The following is a 15341-nucleotide window of genomic DNA, read 5'->3' as shown; positions in this document are numbered from 1 at the left end:
TCACTCAGGTGGAGCTGGAAGGTCACTCCCGGCAGGGCGGGCAGTGCAGGTGGGCCATGTCAAGGCAGCGTGAGGTGCACTCAGAGCCACGTGTGTGTGCAGGGGACTCAGTGCAGCCGTGCACATATCCCCATCAGAACCCGCTGCCTCCAGAAAGCCCTCAGTTCACAGCCTCATACAAAGATGATTGTTCTCTTGGGTTTCTGAAAGTTCTGGGTCTGGGTGAAAGAAAGCTCTGGATATCAGTGAAACTGAAATGTAGCTTGGTTTGTTGTGGATATTTTATGTGGCTTAAATTTTCTTTTGCCTCAGTGATTTGAAACATGCAGGCAGGATTTAGATCAGCTGAGCAGAGGCCTTGCCCTTCGGCATGAGGCAGGTTCTTTGGGGGAAGTCAGGGGTGGTCAGGGGATCGCCTGCAAGACCCCTGTTCCCATACCTCCACTCCCTCTAGTCACCACGCTGACTGTCAGCTTGGCATCTCCACGTTTATGTCACAAGATCCAATTTCTGATTCTTTGGATTCCTGCAGTTCAGCCCCCGACACCAAGACTCAGTGGGGCCCCCACAGGGTCTCAGCTGTGCTGTCTGTGAGCCAGGGTAACACTGGATCCTGACATCATTGTGAGGAGGGTCGGGTCAAGCACACACATTATTTTGCAAAATGACTGGGACATATTTCTCATTCAGCATTCTCATAGTTTAAAACAAAGTGTCTGCACACAGAATCATCAAAAGTTACCCTGGGAAGTACATTAAATTAAACTGAAGATACAAGAACTCATGGCCCAGAGCTTACCATTCTCTGCTTTAAAGATAAGGTGAAGGGTCCCTTTCTTCTATTAAATCTCAGGTCCTACTAGTTAAAGAAGGAAATATAATAGTGAGAATGTGCAAGTTTTGAGATCTGCGTCTGAGATGTGAAAACAATTATTTTCATTATATATAGACACAGAGATGCACACACAGACTACAATGTCTGTCAGAGACCATACATACATTAGAGAAGACAAAATACAAAAAAAAAAAATAAGATCCTATTAAAATAAATAAAACTCTTTTGGCCTTACAGCACAGTCAGATTGAAATTTTAAGAGGACCCTGAGCTGTGGCAATGATACATTTAGAGATGATGTCGGAGGTGCATTATGGCCTGAATGTTTCCCTGCTCCTTCCTGCCCCCTCTGCTGTTGTCTCTCCTGTTGTCACCCCTAATGAATCTGTCACAGTTCTCTCTCTGTCACTGTCTGCTTCCTGGAGGACCAGTGGTCACACCCTCTTGAGGGCACACAGTGTGATTCACGGGCACACAATTCACAAGCCAGCAGGAAGGAGGACGACAGGGCAGATGCAAGGTCACCCCTGTAGGGCAGCAGTGACCACAGGGGGCCCAGGAGCTCCTCCTGGGGCGGTGGGCACAGCCTATGTCTAGATCCAGTGATGGTTGTGTTTCTTCAGTCTAAACATTCACTGGCATGTGGGGCCTGTCAGTCACAGGGGCGTCTGGTCACGAGCTAGATGACCAGAATGAAGTGGCCATGTCTCATGGTCAAGAACGGATGAGGTGCAGGAGTGGCCACAGGCATCCAGTGAGAGGGCCCCGCACTAACCAGGCCTGTGCCCCTGCCCTGCATTGTCAGCTGCCCCAGCAGCCCCAGTTCCAAGCAGACTCTGAGGGCAGCTGAGGGCAGCAGTGTTCTTAGTAAGTCCTGTGAGCGCCCTTCATCCTCCCACAGTTTCCTTACTATGAGATGGGCGAGGCGGGGTCAGTGGTTGGGGCAGCACCACTGCCAAGGAGATGGTGTTGGGTATAAAAAGGGCTCCCTTCAGGCCTCCCAGTCCACTCCACTCTGCCCCAGCTGCCCCTGGAGCCCTCGGGCCCTCACTCCTTCCAGTTGGGGGCAGCAGCCAGCCCTGCAGCAGCTCTGGCGTCCAGGCTGGGACACCAACAAGTCAAGGTGAGACTGCACTGCCTGGGAAGCGGGGGGAACAGCGGTGCAGCAGTAAGTACCAGCAGGAGCAGCTCTGTGAGAGGCTCCTCCACTGTGAGCAGGGCCGGGGCACTACTTGGCCGTGAGGGTGGGAGGGCTAGGAGAGCTGGGCCCTGTGGCCCTGGACAGGGCTAGACCAGAGCCCAGGACCTGAGGGCCTCGGGGAGAGACAGAGAAAGGCACACGCAGGGAGAGAGACAGTGCATGAGTGAGAGAGAGATGGGGGTCAAGTCGTAGAGAGGGACAGGAGGTGACAGAGGGTGACACCGTATGGGGTGAAGCAGAGACGAGGAGGCAGGAAGGGAAGAGGGAGCCAGCCCAGGGAGCATGGTGGGGGACTAAGGGCCAGGGTGACTCTGAGAAGGGGAGTTGGCCCATCCTTCACCAAGCCCTGCAAATGCCACTGTCAGGGCCCCAGGGACCGACAGCCTGCCCAGTTCGACAGGCAACATAGGCCCTCAGGATGGGACTGAGAGTTGCACCCAGGGCCCTCCAGCCACTTCCCAGGTAAGGGGAACCAGGAGGGCTCCCCTCAGCACCACAGAGGTGCCAACTCTAGCTTCACAGAGGCCCTGTGAGCAGGCACCATTCCATCCCAGTTCCACAGAAGGGAAACTGAGGCTCAGCCAGCCAGCAAACTTGGCCCTTTCTGCAGGGTTATTCCCTTTCCCGATGCTTCTTTTCCAGTCAGGCCTGTGCTCCTGTCCTAAGAAGGGAGTCTGTGACAAGCCCAAAGGCCTGGATTCCACTTGACTGCCCTCTGGTGCTGGGTGACCTGGGCAAGTCTCCTCCCCTCCTTGGGCCTCAACTGTATAACCAAGGGCCCTTCTCCCCATCTTCCTGGGAATTGGGACCCCAGCAGGGCCATCTCTCCAGGCCTCCCAGGCCCCGGGGTGGGTGTGTGGTGAGCTCTGGCTCTCGGGGGAGTTCCTTTACGGGCAGGGTGGTGGCCCACGTGTGCTTACCATTTTTTATGGGGTCACATCCTGCTATTTCCATCTGGAATGGGACTTAGCTACCATGGAGCCTGAAACTTGGTTTTCCAGGTTTTTCTAAATTGGCCCTTGTGCAGAAGAGTGGCTTCCATGGCCGAGCTGACAGACCCATTCCTGGTGAGGAGGCCCTTCCTACTCCCCTCACCTCGCTGCTTCTGGCCACCCCCAAACTCCAGAGCCATGCCCACCCCCTGGCATTCCCTGCTCCCCGTCCCCATGCCAAGCCCAGCCTCTCTTCCTGCCCCAGAGACCACTACTCCTGAGGGAAGTTGTGGGGCTCTCAGGGTCAGGACTCCAAGCCCTGTGTCATGGCAGGGGATTCCCCAGCTGAGTGGTGACAGGCCTGGAGGCAAGGGTGAGGCCTTTAGCCCCAAGACGGGCTGTGTAGCCTTGGTCAGGTCACAGCCTCAGCCCAGCATCACAGCCTCACATAACCCTCTGGACCCACGTGCCCGAGATGTCACTCAGTCACACACTCAGGCTCCAGCCCCTCTCCCCACTCCCACAGGCACATGGAGGGCATACGTGCACACACAGGGACAGGTACACACATACAGGAACAGACACATGCACAGAGACACACACACAGGCTCACCCCTCAGCCGCCAGGATGCCAGTTTTTCATTATCTTACATGTCACTGCTGCAATAAAATTCTTTAATTAAAACATAAATACTCAAATGGCAAATGCTGGAGAGCATGTGGAAAAAAGGGAACCCTTGTACACTGTTGGTAGGAATGTAGTTTGTTACACCAATTATGAAAAATGGTATGGAGATTCCTCAAAAAACTAAAAATACACTTACCATATGATACAAGAAACCCACTCCTGGGTATATATCCAAAGGGAACGTTAATTCAAGAAGATACATGCACCCCAATGTTCATAGCAGCACTATGTACAATAGCCAAGACATGGAAACAGCTTAAATGTCCAACAACAGATGGCTGGATAAAGAAACAGTGGTATGTGTATACAATGGAATACTACTCAGCCATAAAAAAGAATGAAATAATGCCATTTGCAGCAACATGGATGTCCCTGGAGAATGTCATTCTAAGTGAAGTAATCCAGAAAGAGAAAGAAAAACACCACATGACAACACTCACATGTGGAATCTTAAAAAAAAAAAAGATATAGAAAACAAACTTATGGTTATCAGAGGAGAACGGGGTAGGAAGGGATATGCTGGGAGTTCGAGATTTGCAGATACTGACTGGTAAATATAAAATAGAGCAACAAGCTTATACTGTACAGCACAGGGAACCACAGTCGGTATCTTGTAGTAGCTCATGGTGAAAAAGAACGTGAAAACGAATATACGTATATTCATGTATGACTGAAGCTTTGTGCTGTACACCAGAAATTGACACGACATTGTAAACTGACTATACTTCAGTAAAATAAAAACTTAAAAACCTGAACATTTAAAACGACCCTTGAGAGAAATGGCCCCATCTCACCAAAGGCAGGAAAATGCAGAGACTACCGGGAGATGGGGTGCGGAGATGGCGCTGAGAGGTGGGGGAAGCTGGAGGGCAGCTTCAGAGGGGCCGCCAGGCGGGGGCAAACACGGAAGAGAAGGGACAGTTGCTCTGGCCCTAGGAACACTTGCCAGCCAGACACATGACGTGGCCCTGTGGCATTTGGACAGGCCAGGGTGGGGCAGGGCTGAAAATGGGCCACAGGCTGACCTGGGCCTCCTGCTGGCTTCCAGCTGGGCTGGGGATGGAGGGACACGTGTGACCCAGCCTCCCCGAACCAGTGTGAGGGGCGGGTCTCCCTGGACACAGGCTCAGCCTGGAAGATCTGTAGCTTGGCCCCTGCTTGGATCAGCTGTGTGCCTTCTGAATGACTGCTGGACCTCTCTGGTCTACGTGCCACCCCACCCTGACACACGTGCATACACACACACACACACACACACACACACACTCCCAGTAGAGTGCCTTGTAGGAGATGCTCCATGTGAGGCCACCAGGTGACATAAGGCAGCAGTTGGGAAAAGGTACACACAATGTGTGTGTTCCATTTGTACTTTTTACTTCTTTGGTTAGGTGGGATATATTATAATTTGTTATGCTACTCTTCATTTTTATGTGCTGAAATTTATTTATTTATTGAATAGAAAATATGACAATTAGATAAGTTAAATGGCTAAGAGATGACACACACACTGGGGCGTGTCATGAACCTTCTGGGTCTTGGTTAATGACTGAAGTGGAAAAATGAAGGGGTCCCTGGTGTGACAAGTGAATGTGAGCATCTCAAAGCCCAGTCAATGTGGTTTCTACCTTAATGTTCTTTGAAATAAATGATTGCCTCCGTATGTTCCTGCTTTACTGAATTACCCACCGCGCTGGTGAGTCAGCCTCAGATACCAACAACTGCAAAGTAATATATAACATCATATGCTTTCACTTATGAAAAATAAATGTTTTAGCTTTCTTTTTTTTTTTTTTGAAGAGGATCATTTTTAATTTTCATCTTATATTATCAAGAGGCACGCAGAACCCTCCGATTTTAATGAGAACAGTGCTTTTGTGTCTTTTTGTCACATATCCATTTAATGTTAGGTGTGATGTTGCTAAGTCAGATCCACATCAAGTCTTTTCCTGTATTTTTTTTTTTTGGCAGCGTAATAGGAAAATCCTGCTTCACACAGGTGCGTGGTAGCAAACGAAGCAGTACACAGCCTGCACGCCTCGCAATGCTTGGCTACTCCTGACTCAGGCTGCTCCAAAAATCATTTCATGAAAGTTCACTGAAGTTTTGCTTCACCTGGGAATCAGATGTTAAATCAAGCAGGCTGTCACATTCCCATGCCACTAATGAGGCTGGTTTAAGTTACTGTAAGTGGACTTCTAACCCAAGCATTATCATCATTTGTTGCAGGAAAATATTAACAGAGTAGAACACAACCCCCTGGGGTGTTGCACAGCTGGCCTGCAAGTATCTCCATCAACTGTGGAATTAATTTCGGTCAAAAGGTCCCTGAGTGTAAGAAAACAAAGGGTTTTTTGATGATATTTTGTCAAATACTGTAAAAATGTCACATTTTCCCATTGCATTGACAGATTAATCAACTTCATTTAATTTAGTGAAAATATCTGCAAAGTATACAAGTCTTAGCAGCCACGATAAATTTGTTAAACAATCAGATCTTCAAAAAGCAGAATCCACGAAAATCAATAGTTCATGACGAAGCTCAAAAAGTCTTACAAGAACTTTACGTCGGGAAAGCCACCACACCTCCGTATTTAAAAGAAGTGCTGTGTGCTGGGCACCCAATTCTTCACATAAAGTTTTTAGTGGTCTGGGCTGATGTGGCCGAGCGTTAATATAACTGATGATTTGGACTGCCTGATCCGGCACGTTTTCCAGAGGTCTAGGCATTATTTTTACTGCAAGTGCACGTCTATATAACAGGCAGTGACTACCGGTGCTTTCGGGAGCCACGTATTTTATCCAGGTGACGACAGCCCCAGCAACTTTCCCGTCCATCGCCCTAGAAGCATCACTACAAACACCAGCACGTTTTCCCCATTCAGTTTCACGTTTTTGCATAAAACCATTGATGCAGTTGAAAATGTCCTCACCCACGGCATTATCTGCAAAGATTCACGTAAGAGCAGGTCTTCCTCAACAGACTTGTTAAACTTGTAACGAACAAACACAAGCAGGACAGTGAGTCCTGAAACGTCGGCTGGTTCATGTAGCCGCAGTGAGAACCTGCCGCAAATTTCCAGTCTACAAACAAGCCCTTCTTCAGTGGCAGCAGCTAGATCCTTAATTCGACCTGCAGCAGTGCTGTTTGATGGCTGCACCGCGTCTGTGTGTCTTTACTATGCTGTCCGTCACACACCCGCATCACGACATCTTTTGCACAAGGCTTGGTGAGCAATTCTCTGATGTATGAGCCTCCACTCGGGGCTGCATGGTGACTGACACTGTATGATGCTTCTCTAGCGCTTCCATGATCTGTATCGACAATTTTAGGTGCTGGGGGTTTATTGTTTTCAGGTGAATCAAGATGTTGCTGGAAAAAGACACTGTCTTTGTCTGTATATGTAGCATGTTTGGTTTCCAAATGTCTTTGAAGCTTCCTAGGGGCCAAAGAGCTATTCGATAAAATGTTCTTACATAACACACACCAAGCATGAGGTGCAACTCCATTTCCAAAGTAAGGAAATCCGAAAGACAAATAACTTTCATCATATTTTCTTCTTGGTGGTTTCTTACCAAATGTTGTTATTTTGTTGGAATTGGACATAAACTTGACCCTGGAAAGCTCACCTTCTGAATTTTTAGAAATGGAAGGCTGCAAGTGCTCATCTTTACTGTGTAATATTCCAACTTTTTGATCACTTGATTCAGGCATGATTTGATAACAAAAAAGATTCTACTTCTTGTTTAAGACTTCCTTGTTTCAGCAGCAGATCCACAGGCAATGTGTTTGTGGTACAAAACATGGTTAATTTAGAATAAGTATTGAGTATCACAAATGTGTTGAAATTATAAGACAGGACACAGCGGATGAGCGGTCATCAAAGAGATGACACCAAGCATCTCATCAGTGCCTGTGTGAGTGCTGCCCGGGCACCAAGGCGCAGTGGGGGCACCGCACGCTCGTGTATCGGGTGATCTCTCACTTGACATCCTGGTGCACTCAGGCAAGGGACACCTTCTCTCAAAGGTAGGTTATCACATAGAAATAAAAGCCATAGCAATGAGTTTGGTCGTCTTAAGCTTTTATTTTAAAATAAATTACAAAAGAAAAACTGTTAGCATGAATCTTTTTCCCACAACACTTATTAACTTAGACAATATTAATATTCTGCAGAAGACAGTTTGGGAACATTGGACTAAGAAATAATGAAGAGTTCATAAGTGTATTTTTAAGGAAGGACTTCGAGGTCCCAAGGCAGGGGCTGGCAAGCGTTTCCTGTAAAGGATCATACGGTAAATATTTTTTACTTTATGGGGCCACACGATCTGTGTTGCAACCACTCAGCTTTGTAGCTGTGGCAGCAGCCACGGGCAATCCATTACAGGATGGGCACAGGGATGTCCCAATTCATCTCTATTTACAAAACCAGGATGGGGCCAAAATTTACCAACCCCTTTCATGGATACAGTGTCCCGGAATCTTTTAGCTTTCTGCTGCCTACTGCCATTAGACACACTCGTTGTTGACACCATTATAAGTCTGAAGGCTCCTTTCTGGGCTAGCAACTGTTCTAATGAGCTATGTCAAAAACACACAAACAGTTCAAAGTTTTGCAAGACACAGAATTCTGCTGTATCCTAATTACTGTGTGTTAACATTGAAAAATAAACTATAACCAAAAGTTAGTTATTATTTCTCTGGACTTAAAATTAGATAAATATTTACAGTATCCAGAATAAGACTCATTAAATGTAATGTATATATTTTACTGATTACTTGCATCCCATTATTCTTTACTGAAGGCTTAATGGAGACCTAATGAAAACATAATCTCTCATTTTAACAGATTTATTCCGCATATAATAGCTTTTAAAAAGCATAATTAAATGCAAAGGTAATGCAAATTTTAGGACCTCTAAAGAATGCTGGCTTTGTAAGTTTAGGCATTCAGATTAAGTGTCTGCCTAAATAAGGCTACTTTTGATTTAAGCTTAATGATTTGGCTACAGAGTGAGCATAGGCTCCTCATGTTAGATCCTGACTCTGAATGGCTTTTCTAGTGACAGCTAGAGAGCAAGGGGCCCGGACTGAGGAGCCCTCCCTTCTGTAATCACACTCTCTGCCTTGGCAGCTTGAAATGCAGACTCTTTGAAAAAATAAAATTAAGGGATAGGGTGGAAGGGGAGTAACCAAAAGCCTAAAATGAGAAAAAATTAAAATTAGACACTGCAAAGGCAGAACTAACTACAAACCTCTCAGATGACCATTCCTTAAAATTTATTTTAGAGACAGGCGGTGTAAATGGTTCTTCACCGCAATGCAGACCTTAAGAGTGAAGTAGGAGGTGCCTAACATAGGAGAAATGCTAGTATTTTTGTCCTGTTTAATACCCAGGTAATCTCATTTTTTGAAATGCTCCCCCATCCACTGACTTCATAGAAAGACATTGAAAACTTTCAGAAATAGACCTAACTTTTCTAAGTACAGCCACACCTCAATGTCTCTAAAACTAAGCATTGAAAGTAATCTAAAATGGAATTATATATGGAAGCGTTACACACAGTGATTTTTTGGTAAAATCACTCTTGTCTCATTACCCACGCTCCTAAAGTTACTAATGTTTGAGCGACCGCTGTTTAATACGTGCCAGAAAGTAAGTCCTTCATAGATTAGCTCATTTAATCCTCAAAACAAACCTGAGAGTCAGGGACTATCATTAACCCGGCCCCTGTAGCGATGAAGAAGTAGATGCAGAGGTTAAGCCACTGCTAAGTTAACACATCTGTGAAGAACTAAGAGCAGAACCCAAAAAGGTCACCTGCAGAGCCCACGTGCCTAGTCACTGCTGTGTGACCCTGAACGCTCCTAACTTCCCAAGCACTCGAAACACCTGGTACCAGGGGTTGGCTGGTGCAGAGAGATATGACCAACGATGGGTCACAGCTGCCGGAAAGCCGAGGGTCTCCAGCTGGCGGCGGCAGCGGCAGCGGCAGCAAGCCCTGCTTCTCCATTGCTGGGAGCAAAAGAGACTGTCCGTCCACAGTCCCGAACGGCATGTGGCGGCAGAGAACTTTATGGGGCCGATCGCTGGCTGACCTAAAAGCTTAGGACCCCTCTCCTCTGCTGCCCGAGAAGGACGCAGCGGAGTAGGACGCTTCATTTTCAGGAGGGAGGGCCTCTCCCCACCTCTTTAGAGGTGCTTCCCCGACTCTCTCGAGGACAGATTGTCTTCGCGTAAAGTTTCTATTCGACTTCCCGAAAGGGGGGACCCTCAAATTTTGTCTCTTCCGATTAAACTGACAGGTAGCACAAGCCACTCACCCCCACCTCAGGCGGTTCCAGCTTTGAACAACACCCTTGGGGGCAGGAAGGCTGGGGAAGAGCGCAGTCCATTCACAAAGGCAGGGGTGGGCACGGACACCCCGCCCAGCACCTAAATGCTTTTTTCAACAGTCCCCTGGACGTGCGCCCCGGGCCAGCTGTCCCTGGGCTTGTCCTTGTCCCAGGGGCGCGCTTCCGCAGCCTGCGACTTCTGGGGGCTGGCTTCCCGCCGGAGCTCCTCTCGTGTCCCCGGGTGGTCGTCTATCTTTCTCCTTCATCCCCATCAGTGACGGGGAGAACCGTGCGGCTGCGGTCGGGCTGCGGAGTCTGCGGCTGCCCTTTCCCAGAGCGCGAGGCAGCGGTCATGTCACCGCGGGGCCACCGCGGGCTCCCGTCCCACTCGCACCCGCACCCGCACCCGCACCCAGGCCTGAGCAGGGGCAACAGCCGGTCGTCACGGACGGGAAGGGGAGGGGGTTGGGAGGAAGGAAGCGGGGAGAGGGTAAGGGGGGAGGGGGAAATGAAAATAAAACAGAGGAAAGAAGGATTGGGGACCGGGTGATGCTCTCAGCTCGGGGATGTCGCCTGAGCCTTCTCCGCAGACACCCATTCGCGGCTGGCGCAGCCGCTCATCTGAAGATGCATTTGGCGCTCTGGGGCGCCCAGCTTCCCGTCTTGCATTAGCTTCTTGAACTCGCCAAGTTTCGTTTTCGTGATCCTTGCAGCACTAAATTCTCACACTTCAAAGGCAAAGTTCTCCTCTTCAGGGCTCCTGACGAGGCTGCGACACCAATAATCCCATCCACACTCCCCCCAGAGAAGGGAGAAGAAATGGTTTAAGGACATTTTCCCGAGTGTGCAAACGGTGTTTCCATGTATAACTCTGAGGGAATTTTTGTCACCTGACCACATACAGAGGCCTTCAAAGGAGTCTGGAAGTTATGGTTCCTTTTCTAAAAATCGAAGTAGAGTTGATTTACAATATTGTGTTTGTCTCAGGCGTACAGCATAGTGATTCCGTTTGCTGGGCTTTTTCCTTACAGATTATATTTCATTCTGGGTTATTACAAGTCATTGGGTATAATTCCCCGTGATGCACAGTAAATTCTTGTTTCTTATCCATTTTATGTTCGGTAGTTTGTGTCTGTTAATCTCATATGCCTAATTTGCGTCCCCCCCTCTTTGGTAACCATACACTTGTTTTCTATGTGAGTCTCTTTCTGTTTTGTATATAGATTCATTTCTATTATTTTTTAGATTCCACATATAAGTGATATCATATAGTATTTGTCATATAGTGTTTGTCTTTCTCTGTTTAAAACTGGGCGTTTTGAGACTTGTACTTGAGATTCAGATTCTAAAGGTGAGGTGAGACTAGTTCAGAAAACGCAACCTTACACACGCCCAGCAAAGAGCATTCCTCACATAGTGTGTTCTGGTTCCCTGTGGCTGCGTGCTAAAGCATCCCAAAGCAATGATCCTCTCTCTTCAGGATCCATGGGTCAGGACTTCCGGTAGGACTCAGCTGAGTGATGCTTCTGCTCCCGGGGTTGGCTGGGGTCACGCAGTGGCATTCAGCTGGCAGCGGCCAGTCCCTGGTCTGAGAAGTTTTTGCCCACGTGCCTGAGACTCTGGTGGGCACAATATGAAGGTCGGCTGAGTGGGCGCGCTGTCCCTCCCCATGTATTCTCAGGTCTTCTCCACACAGTTTCCCCGGCGGGTAGCTGTTCTCCTACCTGGTGGCTTAGATGCCCAGAGTGGGCGATCCATGAAACAAGGGGAAGCTGTCCGGCTCTTAGCAATCAGACTTTGAAACTGTCATGACAGGCCTTCAAATGCAAGAGAGGAGACGCGGGATACAGACGCCCCATTCTGCTGGAGGGACGGCCCGGCAGCGCAAGGCCATCCTAAACCCGCCCTCCGCAGGCAAGCTCGGCGGGGTCCTTGCCCTCAAGCTTACAAAATCTGAATAGCATTGCTCACACTGTAAAAGTAAATAAATAGATTTTTAAACATCAGGTTTAAGAAATACCCTGGGTTTTCCTAGATACAGATGACTTAAAAAAATCTAAGCTGTTGTTTGTATCTTCATTGCAGGATTTTTCACAATTTAAATTTTAGGTTCTGGAAGTAATTACCAATGTTGAGAAATATTTATAGTGTCCTTTTGAGTACAAATAGTCTGTTATCTTCCTCTTGAGTTACTCTGAGTGAAAAAAAATCTAGGGTCACACCTTTCATAATATAGTTTGGATACCAAGCAACTGGATGTTCGGGGTATGTGTGTGTGTGTGTATTTTCTAGTTTAGGAAGAGATTAAAAGGACAGGTGAGTGGTCTCACATCAGTTTGCCATTAATTATAAGAAATTTGATATTTTCATTCCTTCTGGGGTGAAAAGGAAATTTTAAACTTCTAATTTGGTGTTAGATGCAGAAAACAAAATAACCTCAAAATAAACACAGAAGGCTGACCAAGTGTCATCCAAGACCATTACAGCTCCAGAGACACCCCATAACCATATAATCTTCTTTAGTTAAATACACACCAAAAGAGTAGGTTCTTTGCTGACTGGACAAGTCTGTTATTACTTTGTAACTAATAAAGTAAGAAAGAGGCCAGTTCTGAAAGTTTTCTTTGGAGATCCTGAATTTATCTTTAAACATTCAAATTCTTAATTAGAGATCATGTGTACTCTCCATTATTCCACTCTTTAATTTTACTTTGAAATAATCTTAGACTTTAAAAATGGTAAAATATTACAAATATTGTCCATATATCCTTTACTCAGCTTCCCCAAAGACGAATGTCTTATAAAGTCATAGCACAATCATCGAGACCCAGGAAATTAACAGTAACAAGACATCATTAACTCATCTACAGGCTTTATTCAAGTTTCACCATTCATTCTACGAATGTCCCTTCTCTGGTCCAGGACACTCACTGGGTTTAGTCATCAGCTGTCCTCAGTGCCTTCCAATCTGTGGCAGTTCCCAGCCCTCCTGTCCTTCATGAACTTGACATTTTGGAAGAAGAGAGGCCATTTTGTCTGTTTTCCCTCATTTGGGTTTGACATTTCCTCAGTTGTATGTTTAAATTGCTTTTTTTTTTGCAAAAATAACAGAGAAGTGGTTCTCTGCTCTCTTTAGTGCCTTATATTGAGGAGTATATGACATTGATATGTCTCAGTATCTGTTGGTGTAAAAGGAAAACTTGACTAAGATGATATCCAGCAGGTTTCTTCACTATAAAATTAGTTTTTCTATTTATAATTAAAAAGTATTTTGGGGGAGACACAAACACGTGCAAATATCCTTTTTCTCATTATACAGAAATTTTGGCCACAAACTTTGGCATCCATTGATGGTTTTTTCCTAGCAAAATTATTACATGGTATATGCCAAAAAATGATTTTCTATTTCCATTATTTTTATACATGTATTAATCGGAAATACTACTAATTGCTTAAAGGAAATTTGGATTTTATTTCCCACTCTACTGTGGCTTTATGATAACAGTGATTCACATTGGTAACAACGATTAAATTTGAATATAATACTGAGTTTTAGGTTTTGTTTCCCCTCTGTTTTTGGAGTAGCTATTATTAGCCTTACTTTGATTTCTTTGTTATTAAGGCCATTTTGTAGGGAAGTATTAAGGCTATTTCCATCTTCTTTCTACCTGCCTTTTCCTCTTTGTTTCTAAAACTTAATTTTTTTAACCATACTACCTTTCTATTTTCCACTTTTTTCTCTATCATCTTTCATGCAGAAGATATTAACCATAATGTAAAGGCTTTGGATGTGATACCATTTGAAGATAAATAAATTAATTAACTGAAAAGAAGAAAGCAGTATTTTATTTTGGTTTTATTTTTTGAGCCAGAAAATTGATGCATTAGTGAGATGAGAGAAAGCAGCTTGGCATGACCAGAATGATCGATAACTCCCACATCCCCCAGAAAACAAATCGGAGGAAAAATTCAAACAAACCAAGGGGCCAGTAGGAAAGAAATTAAGTACACAAGTTCAAAGCAGGATAACTGGTCCCTGGAGGATTTTTAAAACAGAAGAATTTTAACTGACTCTTGAAATGTTTCTGACATTCTTTGAACAAGAGGAGAAGTAGCCCTTGAGCCACAGGTGGAATGTTTTGGGGAGACTGGGAGGTGTCCCTCTGGAATTCGACTGCCAAGAGCAGAGTGAGGCCGGGTGCTTGTGAAGACGCGGAGCTGGCTTGACTGGGGACTCAAAGGATGGTGGTGGAAGAGTGGTTTCAGTTAAAAGAAGGAAAAGACCTGTAAAGTGTTTGTTTTCATCTGAAGAGGAGTTAAGGACCTGTACCTAACTAACTAACTAACTAACTAAATAAATAAATAAATAAAACAATGAATATATGTACGTTCATGTATAACTGAAAAATTGGGCTCTACACTGGAAATTGGCACAACATTGTTAACTGACTGTAACTCAATAAAAGAAGGAAGGGAGGGAGGGAGGAAAGAAGGAAGAAGGAAGAATGAAAGAAAGAATGAAAGAAAGAAAGAAAGAAAGAAAGAAAGAAAGAAAGAAAGAAAGAAAGAAAGAAAGAAAGAAAGAAAAGAAAGAAAGAAAGGAAGGAAGGAAGGAAGGAAGGAAGGAAGGAAGGAAGGAAGGAAGAAAGTAAGAAAGTAAGAAAGTAAGAAAGAAAGAAAGAAAGAAAGAAAGAAAGAAAAGAAAGAAAGAAAGAAAGAAAGAAAGAAAGAAAGAAAGGAAGAAAGAAAGAAAGAAAGAAAGAAAGGAAGGAAGGAAGAAAGAAAGAAAGAAAGAAAGAAAGAAAGAAAGAAAGAAAGAAAGAAAGAAAGAAAGAAAGGAAGAAAGAAAGAAAATGAAAGGAAAGGAAAGGAAAGAAAAAACAGGACATGTGTCACATGATGGTATCACCAGTCAAGCTCATCTCAAGGGGGAAAACACACCATTTTGAGGCAGCAATCCTTCCGTGTCATTTTTTCATGGGTAGATGGTAGGAACGATTTATTTTATAATCTTTCTGATGAAGTCAAACAACCCATAAGCAGAGTCATGGCTGAACCTTGGCCCCATCCTTCACCTCAACATACCTCTGGTCATCCATCTGCACAATTTAAAATGCAAGTGATTGGCACACGAGCTGGCCCCCCTCTGCAAAGCGTTCCAGGCTCCCAGGATAAACTTCAGCCCACGCAAGGGTGGTGGGTGCAGGAAGTCAAGGATCCTGACACCTGCTGCTCTGGTGTCTTCAACCCATGCAGCTCTCAGTGGACGGACTCTGCCCCAGCCTTGGGTGGGAGAGACCAGCAAGCTCTGGGAGGAAGAAAGGGAGCTTTGGATCATGCTCTCAACCATG

Source organism: Camelus bactrianus, chromosome 17 (assembly GCF_048773025.1).
Source record: "Camelus bactrianus isolate YW-2024 breed Bactrian camel chromosome 17, ASM4877302v1, whole genome shotgun sequence".
Taxonomy (NCBI): Eukaryota; Metazoa; Chordata; class Mammalia; order Artiodactyla; family Camelidae; genus Camelus; species Camelus bactrianus.
This window is presented reverse-complemented; position numbering follows the sequence as displayed.